General features: G+C 39.4%; 1 protein-coding gene across 2 annotated transcripts in view; it reads right to left on the minus strand.

Moving 5' to 3' along the window:
* The window catches only part of LOC124607479 (spermatogenesis-associated protein 7 homolog), a 104,251-nt gene that overhangs the window by 41,718 nt on the left and 50,235 nt on the right, over positions 1-12,298 (minus strand). The gene's annotated exons all lie outside the window — the stretch shown is intronic.

The raw sequence follows: 12,298 nt of genomic DNA on the forward strand, positions 1-12,298 counted from the left end.
TTGGCAGATGGAGGTATATCTAATAACATATAACCTTAGGCCACATTAAAAAATGATTCTGCAGAAACATCAAGCAAGTCTTGTAAGGTTCAGTACATGACCCACTTCTCTTCTTGACAGATATAAATCATTTATGAAAGACACAAAAGGACTCTTCAAAACCTATGGGTATGCTGATTACTCCAGTACACTGATAAATAGCCAGAATGCATTTGTACCAGAAACAGACTTGTAATTAGTTCACTGCAAACAGCCAATACTTCATCTTAGAAGCACTCATGAATTCAAAATAAATAAAAATTACTTGCAGGTACAGAGTTGTGCAGAGAAACAGAAAAATTTGAAATAATTACAAAAACTTTATTTGATGCTCAAAACTGTGTTCTACAACAGTGGAAATGGCATTAGCCACCAATGTTTAAAAATTATGCATTTAAGGGCTGTCCATTTCACCATACACATTCAATAAGTCATTTCTTAAGATTTTGCACCTTGCGGCGCAATGTGTTCTCCGTTATTTTCACAATGTTTTCTTAAGTCTGGGCAAGGTTCTTTGGTTTCGTATGGAATCCAGTGAACTCCATTTGTTCTCACAAAAAACAGTGACAGACTGAAAGGTGTGGAGATGGGGGTGGCCATGCGATGTCAGCATTCCTTGAAATTATGCGATCCTCAAACTAACGTTTCATTGCAACCATAGATAGTTGGGCATTGTGGGAGGTAGCTCCATCTCTTGAAACCTGGTGTGCCGAATTTCATGATCTGGAAGACAACGGAGCTGAAATTCCAAAACTCTCACTACCATGTTGACAGGATGTGCTTACAGACCTAATACTGACAGTGGAGCACGCCTTCATCTTCAAAGACGTAACCCACAGCATGACACTTTACCCACACAGTAACTTTAGCACTGTGTAATGAACACTGGTGAAGCAAAGCAGGATTTGTATGAGCTTAGTAATGCATGTTCTGCTTATTCACATATCCACTTGGGTGAAAATGGGCTTCATCTGACATCAAAAAATTTTCAGTTAAGTTAGCATCCTTTAGCCAATCATTTTTCACAAAACTGTAAGTGCAGTACAGAAGCATTAGGTTTCAGTTCTTGGGCAATCTGAAGTTTGTAACAATGAAATTGAAGTGTATGGAGTATTTTTTGTACACTCAGACATCCAAGCCACAATGACTATACTATTTTTTGCACCAAACAAAGAGGACACCTTACTACTGCAGCTTGAACAGCGGCAATGTTGTCTGGGGTACATACAGACAATACATGTACACTGCACTTTGTCATCCAAACAAGACACAGCCAGGGCAAAGACACCACAGGCACAAACATGTAAGCTGGTGCCAGTGCCATAGACACTCATCACTTGCTGGCCAAGTACAATCTGTCAATAACTGGGCAACAAAGGACAGAAGCCAACTCGGAACATAGAAGAGCAGCTCTTATCCACTTGGTTACAGACCATCATCCAGCACTGACTCTGACAAGTAAATCTTAGATGTGAATAGACAGTTGTTGTAAATTGCATTTGCTATGTACTGTGAAGTTTACCTACGATTATTTGCAATTAGCCACTGAGAGCCTTTTCTGTGTTATAATTGTTAGTTTTGTTTACATTTTAGGCATATATTTCATGCAAGTGTAATCTTTATTTTTTGACTAGACTTAGCGGTTCAAAGTTAAATTAATTCATGTCTGTCATATAGAATTTAGGTAATTAACTAAAACTTTCGAAAGTAACAAAGTTTGTTTGCATTAGTGTTTAGTTACGTATTAGTACAGGCTAAGAAACTTCAGTGCTCTTGTGCCAAGTTATTCTCTGCTTTTGTGTAAATTTTTCTATCAAAACGTGTGACAAACGTGGTGGTTGCCATAGAAATCTGAAGGAGGGGGTTTTCTGTGAAGACTGTAGGTTATGAGGCGAACATAGCAGCAAGGAAACTGGGGTTGATAACGAGGTTCTTCCATGACAATGTAGGTTATGTAGAAAGGGCGGGCAAAAATTTGTGCCCTTAAGGCTGAATTAGAAAATGTGAATTTGAAATTTTGTAGGCTATGTGAGTAAGAAGAGATGTGGTGCTGGGAAAAAGTAGCAAGCAAAGGTCGAAAAAGGGAAACTGTTGAAAAACTTTAGGAAATTTAGTTAGCAAATCAATCTGGCTTACTATCTGACGTAGTGGAGGAAGGGCCTCAGCCAGATGTAGTTGAATGTAGGTTGAAACAGGATATTAGCTTAAAGAAAAAAGACAGGTTGGAACCAAATCAGAATAGGAAAAGAAGAATTCTGCTTCTAGGTAGCAGTCATGGGAGGGGTGTAGGCCAGCAGCTTCAGGGTACAGGGTACTAGGTCACAAGTTTTGTGAAACCAAGTGCTAGCCTTAGCCAGGTGGCAGAAAACTTAGGTCAGCTATGTAAGATATTTGAGAAGGAAGATCAGGTAATTATAGTTGGAGGAGCATGAAACAGCCTGGCTACGAATCCAAGATACAGTATTAGGAGTGACCTGGAGAAAATAGGAGCAGAAACTGGGCACTCAAATGTGGGGTTTGTGGAGGTCTTTCAATGCCATGGTCGGCCCTGGGTAAGGCATGTTAACAAAGAGCTGAACAGATACTCCAGACACTCGCAAAACCTCACATAAGTGTTGTTCCATTTGATGCTATTGGTAGGTGGGGACACCCCCACATGGCCTGCACCTAAATAGGAAAGGGAAAGATAAGTTAGCTTTTCTACTAGCAGATACTGTAAGTGGGCCAAAGTTACACAAGGGATGATCCCTGTGGTTAATGGGACCAGGCAGACAGGTTTTTTAGGTTAAAGCCAAATTCCAAACAGACAACATTCAAGAAAAATAGAATAAAAGAAGCTTCATGTACACTAAATAGGGATAAATCCAAGGGTAGTGTCAATTTACTTCATCAAAATATAGGAGAATAAAAAATAAAGTAAATCAGCTGTTAGTGCGTGTAGATGATCTCAAAAATAAGAATGGGACTGATTTACGTTCTGTATCTGAACACCGTGTAACTGTGGGGCTGGAAAATGTCAGTATAAATCGGTATAATTTAGCATCTTACACTTGCACATCTAGCAAGGATAAAGGAGGAGTTGCCATTTACACAGAACAAGGTATAAGTACAAAACTGCAGAAGTAAGCAAATTTTGTGTCAATCAGCACTTTTAAGCTTGCGCATGTGAACTACAGCAAGATAATGTAGTGTTGATATTAACAACAGCGTACAGGTCCCTATTAGGAAAATCAGAGCTATTCATAAAAAAGTTTGACTCCCTATTACGCTGTCTGTCAGGGGGGGGGGGGGGGGGCAAAAAAAAAACCAAGTTATTTATCTGTGGTGATTTCAATGTAAACTTTCTAAGCAATTCTGATACGAAAAGTGAACTAGAAGTGTTAATAATGAAATATAACAAAGAATCAGTGATCAACATCCCTACACGTATAGCTCAAGACAGTAGCACTCTAGTAGATAATGTAGTTGTACACCAGAGGATGTAAAACTAACACACGCTTTCCCTGTGACAAAGGGATAATTAGACCATGATACACAATTGATTAACTTACAAAACCTAGTAGGGTGTATAGTTCAGTAACCATTAAATAAAACCGAAAGGCTGGTCAACCCGTTATCTATAGAGCACTTCAGAGAAAGTTTAAGAAATGTTAACTGGGGAGCTGTATGTAATGAGTCAAATGCTAATGATAAATGCAACATATTTCTTGATAAATTTATATCCATTTTTGAATACTGTTGCCCCAAAAAATTACTGAATATAACACCAAACAGTTTTCAAAGAAACTTTGGATTACTACAGGTATTAAAGTGTCTTCAGGAAGAAAATGAAAATTGTAAGACACAGCAAGAATTAGTAAAGACCCAGAAGTAATTTTACACTATAAAAATCATTGTAACATACTGAGAAAAGTTGTCAGAAAATCAAAAAATATGTATATTAGTGGTGAAATTAACAACTAGGGCAATCAAATCACTATGGAATATTGTTAGAAGAGAGACAGGAAAAGTAACCACTGGGGTAGGTAGTACTACTATTAAAGAGAATAAGAGCATCTTAAATGACAGTACACAAGTAGCTAATGTATTTGACAACCATTTCTTAAGTGTAGCTGAAAAAATTTGTGAAAATAGTTTAGAAGAAAAAGCCAAGCAGTGCATGGAAGAGTCAGTTTTGAGAAATCCTTGTCAGATTAATTTTCATCTAACAACCTGTTGTGAAATAAGGAAAATCATTAAATCTTTGAAAAAGAAGTGTTCTGTTGGGGTAGATGACACCTCTAACAAGATATTACAGCAATGTGGAGCAATTACAGCTGATGTTCTGAGTCATATCTGTAATACATCACTAACTCAAGGCATTTTCCCCAACAGGTTAAAACATGCAACTGTGAAGCCTCTCTCCAATTTTCTACTGCAAGGAGTACAGTTCCTTCAATAAATATAACACATCAGTAGAAGTCAGTAGCCAGGGTAGAGCATACTAAGTTTTTGGGTGTACATATAGATGAGAATCTTAATTGTAAATTTCATATTTTGGATCTCCTTAAGCAACTAGGTTCAGCAACTTCTGCAATCAGAATAATCGCTAATTTTGAGGATACAGAAATTAGCAAACTAACATAATTTTCATACTTTCACACTCTGATGCCATACAGAATAATATTTTGGGTAACAACACAACACGTAGGCAAAAAGTATTCACTGCTCAAAAGAAAATGGTTAGAATAATGTGTGGGGCTCATAGTTACACATCTTGTAGGCATCTGTTTAAAAGGTTAGGAATTCTTACAACAGCCTCACAGTACATTTACTCAGTAATGAAATTTGTTCTCAATGGCATGGACCAGTTTGAAAACAACAGTGACACTCATGATTATAATACCAGAAGAAAGACTTACACTATCCTTTACTTAAGGGGTGTAGGACCTATAGATTTATTTATTCCTATTTAAGAATTCATCCACGGTATAAAAGGAGCTGTCAAGGAGATATGATTTCAATTTATTTTTGAAACTATTATTGCTGTCTGTCAGACATTTGATTTCTTCTGGTAATTTATTGGAAAGTTTTACAGTAGCATATTTTACCACTTTCTGTGCCAAAGATAGGTTAAGAAGGCGGCAGGACATCAAACGGGTTACCTGGAGCAGAAGAGGCACCACAGGACATTTAATTTCCACTGTCTATACTTTTACAAATAAATCCATAAAACTTTGTCAACATGACCAGGAAGGATTCAAGTTTCACTCTCATAGCAGTGAAAGTTTAAAAATATGATGAAATAAATTTTTTACATGTGAAATTTCATCATTTTTTCACTTACTATTGGCTGTATTTGTTGCTGTAGGTACACTTTTCTTCATAAGTAAGAGAGATTCTTCAATGAATTTTGCACGACATACAAATCATACTTACAGGTGTACGAAACTCTAGAATCTATTTAATTTATGAAAAAATGAATGACCTGATACATTTTACAGTTCATGTTTAGAAAAAACTCAAATTTTATACATAATTATCTCAATTCTTACCACAGTTTTTAACAGATTTGAAAATTCTAGAGTCTCATACACCTTTCAGTACGGTTTGTATGCTATGCAAAATTCATCGAAGAATCTCTCTCACTTATGAAGAAAAGTGTGCCTACAGTAACAAATGCAGCCAATAGAAAGTGAAAAAATGATGAAATTTTACACGTAAAAAAAAAAAAAAAAAAAAAAAAAAATTGTTACGTTTTTGAACTTCCACTGCCATGTGTGTGAATCCTGAATCCTTCCTGCTCATGCTGACCAAGTTCTATGAATTTATTTGTAAAAGTATAGACAGAGGAACTTAAAATGTCCTGTGATGCCTCTTCTGCTCAGTCGGCCCGTTTGATGTCCTACCCCCTTCTTAACCTATCTTTGGTACAGAAAGTGGTAAAATAAGCTACTGTAAAACTTTCCAATAAATTACCACAAGAAATCAAATGTCTGACAGACAGCAATAATAGTTTCAAAAATAAATTGAAATCATACCTCCTTGACAGCTCCTTTTATATCATAGATGAATTCTTAAATAGGAATAAATAAATCTATAGGTATAATATACGCATTTTGTGCCATTTAAGGGAATGAGGTAGGTAATAAAAGTTTAAGCTTAAAAAAAACCTTGACTCGTGCGCATTTCTTATGCACTTGACACGTTCCATATCATAACGGTTACCATGAGATTGATCAATGGAACATGTCACTAACTAACTAACTAGCTATTACATGCAGTGTTGCAGACTTAATCATTCAACAAGCCACAAATATAAGTAAACCTTTTTAACTCATTTGTGTGACTTTGTTACTAATTTGTTGGAGTGTTGTAGAATCTTCGTTCTCCCACCCTGTTACCCGACCCTGAGACATAACTGTATAATAGTGGCAGGGAGGAAATTGTCTTAGCAATGTTCTGCACCAGGAGCCATATCACAGACTCACAAACTTGGCCTACTGTAATAACAGTGACAAGTCAGCCTCCACAGCAGTACCAACGAGGCCTTTACAAAACTGGCGACAAGTATTTACAAAACCGGCAACGAGGTGGCAGATTCCCAAGCCAGAAGCAGTGGTGATAATGGCTGGCATGACTTTTGCTTCAAATTTACAGTGTTCTTATTTGTCTTGTTTCTACTAACCCAACACTGCACATTTGATTTGATTTTTTGTTCTAGTTGTGGGAGCATGTCATGTGACGTCACCTATGCCTGCACTGACTTCGGTTCCAAATACACAGAACCCGCCAATTGTATCCATTCCTACTCATCCACTGCCTAATGTGGATGTAAAATCACCACAGTATCTTAGGATGTTCCTTCGATTTCAGATGCAGTCACTTCAGAAGCTGACCGAAATCATGACAATTCTTCACACATCAGGCAGCAGCTCAAACAATAAGCAGCACAGAAGACTTGACGGAGTATATTTTACAGTTCAGGGCCCACCTACCAGCCCGCCAAATATCAGTACTGTGACAAAGGCTTACTTCCTTTCCATCATTGGTGTATCAGTTTACAGAAGTCTTACAAAACTCTTCCCTACATCATGGCAGGAAGACGTCCCCTTTGCAGCATTAGTCAGTGCATTAAATAAATACTGTGAAGACCATAGCAACATTGAAGCTGCCAGGTATAAGTTTCTTCATTTAAAGATGCAGCCACGACAAACATATTGTCAGTGGGTGACTGAATTACAAAGGCTTAATGTAGAAACGCAAGTTCCGGTGAGAAAGTGGACAATATTACAGTGACTATATGATCAGGGACGCAGTCACACAGAATGTGTCAGATAATAGGATCACAGAACAGTTTCTGAAATATTCCGATCCTGCTTTTGAGCAGGTATTGCAGATCATTGATTACCAAGACTCTTGTGATTTTGCTGTAGACAATTTTCAGTAGTCTGGTAAAGTTTGTGCTGCAGTGTTACACAGTCCCATAAACAGCTACACTTAACGGCACACAAACAGCCTCACACATAGAATGCCATAACACATCAACAGCTTAAGCGCAAGTCACGCTTCGGTCACCAATAGCGTGGTACAAAATCTTGTCCTCAACGCTATACAGCACATACACGTGAACATTGCCCATCACGTCAAGTCACTTGCTACTCCTGCCACCAAACTGGTCATGTACAAAGTTTTTGCTTAAAAAGACAAAAGTTCCCGGGTAACAATGTGAAACAACTGTGCCCTATTGTGCACGTGCATGTTGTAAATTCACAACAGGTTGCTCCCACGGAACAATCGTGTGCAGTTATTCGGATCACTAGTTGCCCTATGTAATGTTTCTCTAATAAACTGTATGTATCTTTAATGATTGCAGGCCATACAGTAAAACGTTAATTAGATATGGGTCCATCAGTGTCCTTGTTAAGCTATGAAATTTATGAACTGTTAGGCAAACAGAACCTGTGTCAATCTACAAATATGCTTATAGTGTACAATGGCCAGAACATTCCAGTGATAGGAACACTTAACATTGCAGCCACTTATCAGCATCTGCGGATGACAGTTTCCTTTTAAGTGCTACAAAGTAGACAATCACCTAATATTTTTGGTCTGACTGTTTGGACAAAACATTGTGGCCAATGCGCTAGCTGTGTCTCATTTCAATTCAAGTGAAAGTGTTGCTCAGCTCTGTGATGAATTTCAAGAATTATCCTCAGACAGTTGTGTATACTTATCCATCGCCTCGCCCTCATGAACTCACAGACTGCTTAGGCACAGGCCGCTATTTTTCAAAAATTGACCTTTGCCATTTCTACCTTCAGATTCCTCTCAATGAATCTTCACAAAATATGTTTGTCATCATTACACATTTAGGACTTTTCAAGTTCCTTCATTTCCCTTTAGTAGCGCATCAGCACCTGACATTTTCAAACACTACCTAGAACAGTTGACTCCTTCTGTACCTTCATGTACAAATTACCTGGACGATATTGTAGTTGCTGGCCACACAGCAGAAGAACATCTTACCAACTTGTGCACTTTATTTCAAGTTCTGTCTGAGGCTGGACTCAAACGTAATAAAGAAAAATGTGTCTTTTTTCCAGACGGAAATAGAATATTTGGGTAATGTTGTGAATTCTCGAGGTGTTCATTCAACACAGGCACATTTGCAAGCAATACCTGATCTCAAACCACCTCAGAATGTCAAAGAATTGCAATCTATCAAGCTCATTGCCTTTGGCACAAAAATGTTCCATTTGTTTGGTCCCAAGACTGTTATATAGCCTTTCAGAAACTGAAAGCAGCATGGCTCAGTGACCGACGCTCGACTCATTTAAATCAACAAAAACCTGTCATTTTGGCCACAGACGCAACATCCTATGGAATTGCTGCTGTTTTGTTACAACAGATTGTAACATCAGACAGACCTATTGCCTTTACTTCCAAGCTTCTGAACAAAGCTCAGCAGAACTATTTCCAAACAAAAAAGGAAGCTCTAGCCATTATTTTCCGAGTGACTAAATTTCACCAGTACTTATATGGCCAAAAATTCTGCTCGGTCACTCTGCAATCTGGCCAAACCGATTCCTATTCGTACTGCTCAGTAATAGTAAGTCTGGGCTCTTCTTCTCTCCCACTAACAGTTTGAGATCATTTATCGGCCCATTTTTAAGCAAGTGAATGCAGATGCTCCCAGACGTCTACCAATGGGACCTGATGCTGACTTCGACACTTCTGAAGCAGCATATTTTCAAACTGATGCATGAGAGACTGACATTGTTGAGCAGCTTCCCCTGGATTATTGCACAAAGTAGCACAAGCGACTTCTTTCAATCTTCATTTCACAAGTGACTTCTTTCGACCCTGATTTGCTAATTTCGCTCCAGTGCAATTCCACTGGAAGGCTTTATCAAGCACATTGTTAGCCCAATTGTTAGTCAATATTTTGCACGTTGACATGACCTTTTGGTTGTTCACGGAGTCATTTTGCTGCACACAGAGTCACGACATTTGCGTGTGGTGATACCAGAAGTGCTTCAATGACATGTACTCAACTTATTGCATCAAGGTCATTGGGGTGTTGCCCACACAAAACAATTAGCATGCAGACATTGCATATGGGTTGGCAAGGACATGCAAATAGAATGGATGTCTGAACAGTGTCAAACACATGTGGAATATCAGGCCACCCCTCCACAGTGTTTTTTCTGAGTAGCCCAAGGCAGAGGCACCTTGGCAGCATGTGCATATAGACTTTTCTGGCTCTTATTGGAACTCACACTAGTTAGTAGCTGTTGATGCATATAGTTTGTTGTTCTCATGTCGTCAACAACATATTACTCCACTTTGCAAGCATTTCAGTCCATATTCCGATTGAAGGTCTACCTGAATCGCTCATCACGAACAACAGACTTCAATTTCTCTCTGCAGAATTAGAAGATTTCTGTACGGCAAACGGCATACGCAATCTCACCTTAGCACCATTCCACACATAATCGAATTGTGAGGCTGAACAATTTGTCCACAAGTTCCAATACCAAATGGAGAAATTTCGCTTGCACCATCCATGCGAACAAACCTTGTAACGCTTCTTTTCCACTTATTGCTTTCAGCCCCACTACGGCCCTTTGCCTGCAAATTGTTACATTGGCGATGCGACCGCACGCTTTTGCATTTGCACCATCCCTCACTGTGCTTGGCGCCAACAGACTTCAGTCAGCCAACATACTGGATTAATCAACCTGTGTTTAACAGAACCTACGGCAGAAAGAAGACATAGGAGTGTGGCATCATTATCAATTCACTTCGTTCGGTGTGTTTCAGATCCGAGGTACCGATGGATTGCAGAAGCGGCCCCTAAATCAAATTTGCCCTTGTCGCTTGCAGAGTTCTGCCACTTCTCATATGTTCACATATTCCTGGCCTTCCAGGTCGACGCAAACTGAGCGTCATCCATCAGAGTGGGGTCATGTGCCACTGTTTCCAGACCTCAAGCCGATGGACATCAATCTGATGCCACATCCGTCCATTAGTGGATGTCTGGCGGAGCCTGCCACCCCACCATCACTGGATCAGACTTGCGCCAAAGCCTACCACGTGGCCTCCAGTCAGGAAATACCGTTCCAGATTCACACCATCAAGAAGATGCCCTTCCGATGGGTGCTGGGATGGACCATCTGTGTCATTTTTTGGCCAGTCTTCCCTCGCAGTCTCAAGATGGACGTCGGGGTGCAAACAGCGATTCGGCATTGGCTACAGCAACGGTCAACATTCCAACACTGGTTCCAACACCCACATCTACCCCTCACCGTCGGTATGTTGCTCAGCCTTACATCACAATGGTGTAGTGGTTTGAGGAGGAGTGGTGCTGTGTCATCCGAACAAGACACAGCAAGGGGAAAAGAGGCGAGCTGGTGCCAGTGCCGTAGAGACTCGTCAATTGTGCGAGTTCCACCAGCACCATGGGTGGCACTGAGTATGAGGGTACCATCTTCACCTTGAGCTAATGACGGTCAATTACAATCCCCCAGTGACCGGACGACAAAGGACAGAAGCTGACTCAGAAGACAGGAAAGGGGGTCTCGCCCAATTGGTTGAAGATCAACGTCCAGGGCTGACTTAGACAGGAAATGTCATTTGATGAAGTCTTAGAAGTGAATGGACAGTTGTTGTAAATTGCATTTGCTATGTACTGTGAAGTTAACCTACCACTATTTGCATTGGCCACTGAGGGCCTTTTCTTGAGTTGTATTACATGCAGTGTTGCAGATTTAATTGTTCAACAAGTCACAACGATAAGTAAACCTTTTTAATTCATTTGTGTGACTTTGTTACTAATTTGTTGGAGTGTTGCAGAACCCTCATGCTCTCATCCTGTTACCCAATCCTGAGGCTGTGTAATAGTGGGAGCGAGAAATTGTCTTAGCAATGTACTGCACCAGAAGCCACTTCACAAACTCACAGACTAGGCCTTCCATAACAACAGTGGCAACTCGGCCTCCATAGCAGTAGCGATGAGGCCTTTACAAAACTGGCGATGAGGGTTTACTAAACACTGGACTTGATTTTCCCAACCCAAATCAGTCAAATGAAACTCCTTGTGTGAAATTTCTATGCACCCACATGCATAACGAACTGAGGGGCCACCACCATGCATATTAAGTTAGCCAGAAAGCTCAGCTCTATTGGTTTTGCATGTAGATGTTTCTCAAAGTGTTTTGATCTCCACAGAGGTTTGGTTGCACACTTTCACTCACTACAGCTTAAAAGGAAATCAAAAAAGTATCTTTTGCACAGAGGTGTGCAGAAAGAATGTTAAGTGACATTGATAACCAAACATCTTGCAGAAGACCCTTCAAGGACCTTTGCATTTTTGCACTCATATGCCAATACATTTACTAGCTAATGGTATTTGCGGTTAATAATAGTAAAAAAGGAGAATTTAAGAGTAACTGGGAAACTTACAAATACAATATTAGAAATAAAAATAATTTCCAAACAAACTATTGCATTCCTGTTCCAGCCTGACAATGGAGTTTAAAATTCTGAGCCTCAAAAATGAAATAAAACAGTTAGTAGCCCCTCCCATAATTTATCATAATAGCAGGACTTGGGAATGTAAACTCTAGTTAACATTAGTGTTCCTATTAAATAAGATTTTCAGCTTCTTCAGTATATAGAAAGTTGGCACTATTCTCTAAAACCAATAATTTGATATGACTTTCCTGAAGAAAGGATGATTGTTATGCAGAGGTGGTGGTCATCTTTTTCCCTGTAA

Source organism: Schistocerca americana, chromosome 1 (genome assembly GCF_021461395.2).
Source record: "Schistocerca americana isolate TAMUIC-IGC-003095 chromosome 1, iqSchAmer2.1, whole genome shotgun sequence".
Lineage (NCBI taxonomy): Eukaryota > Metazoa > Arthropoda > Insecta > Orthoptera > Acrididae > Schistocerca > Schistocerca americana.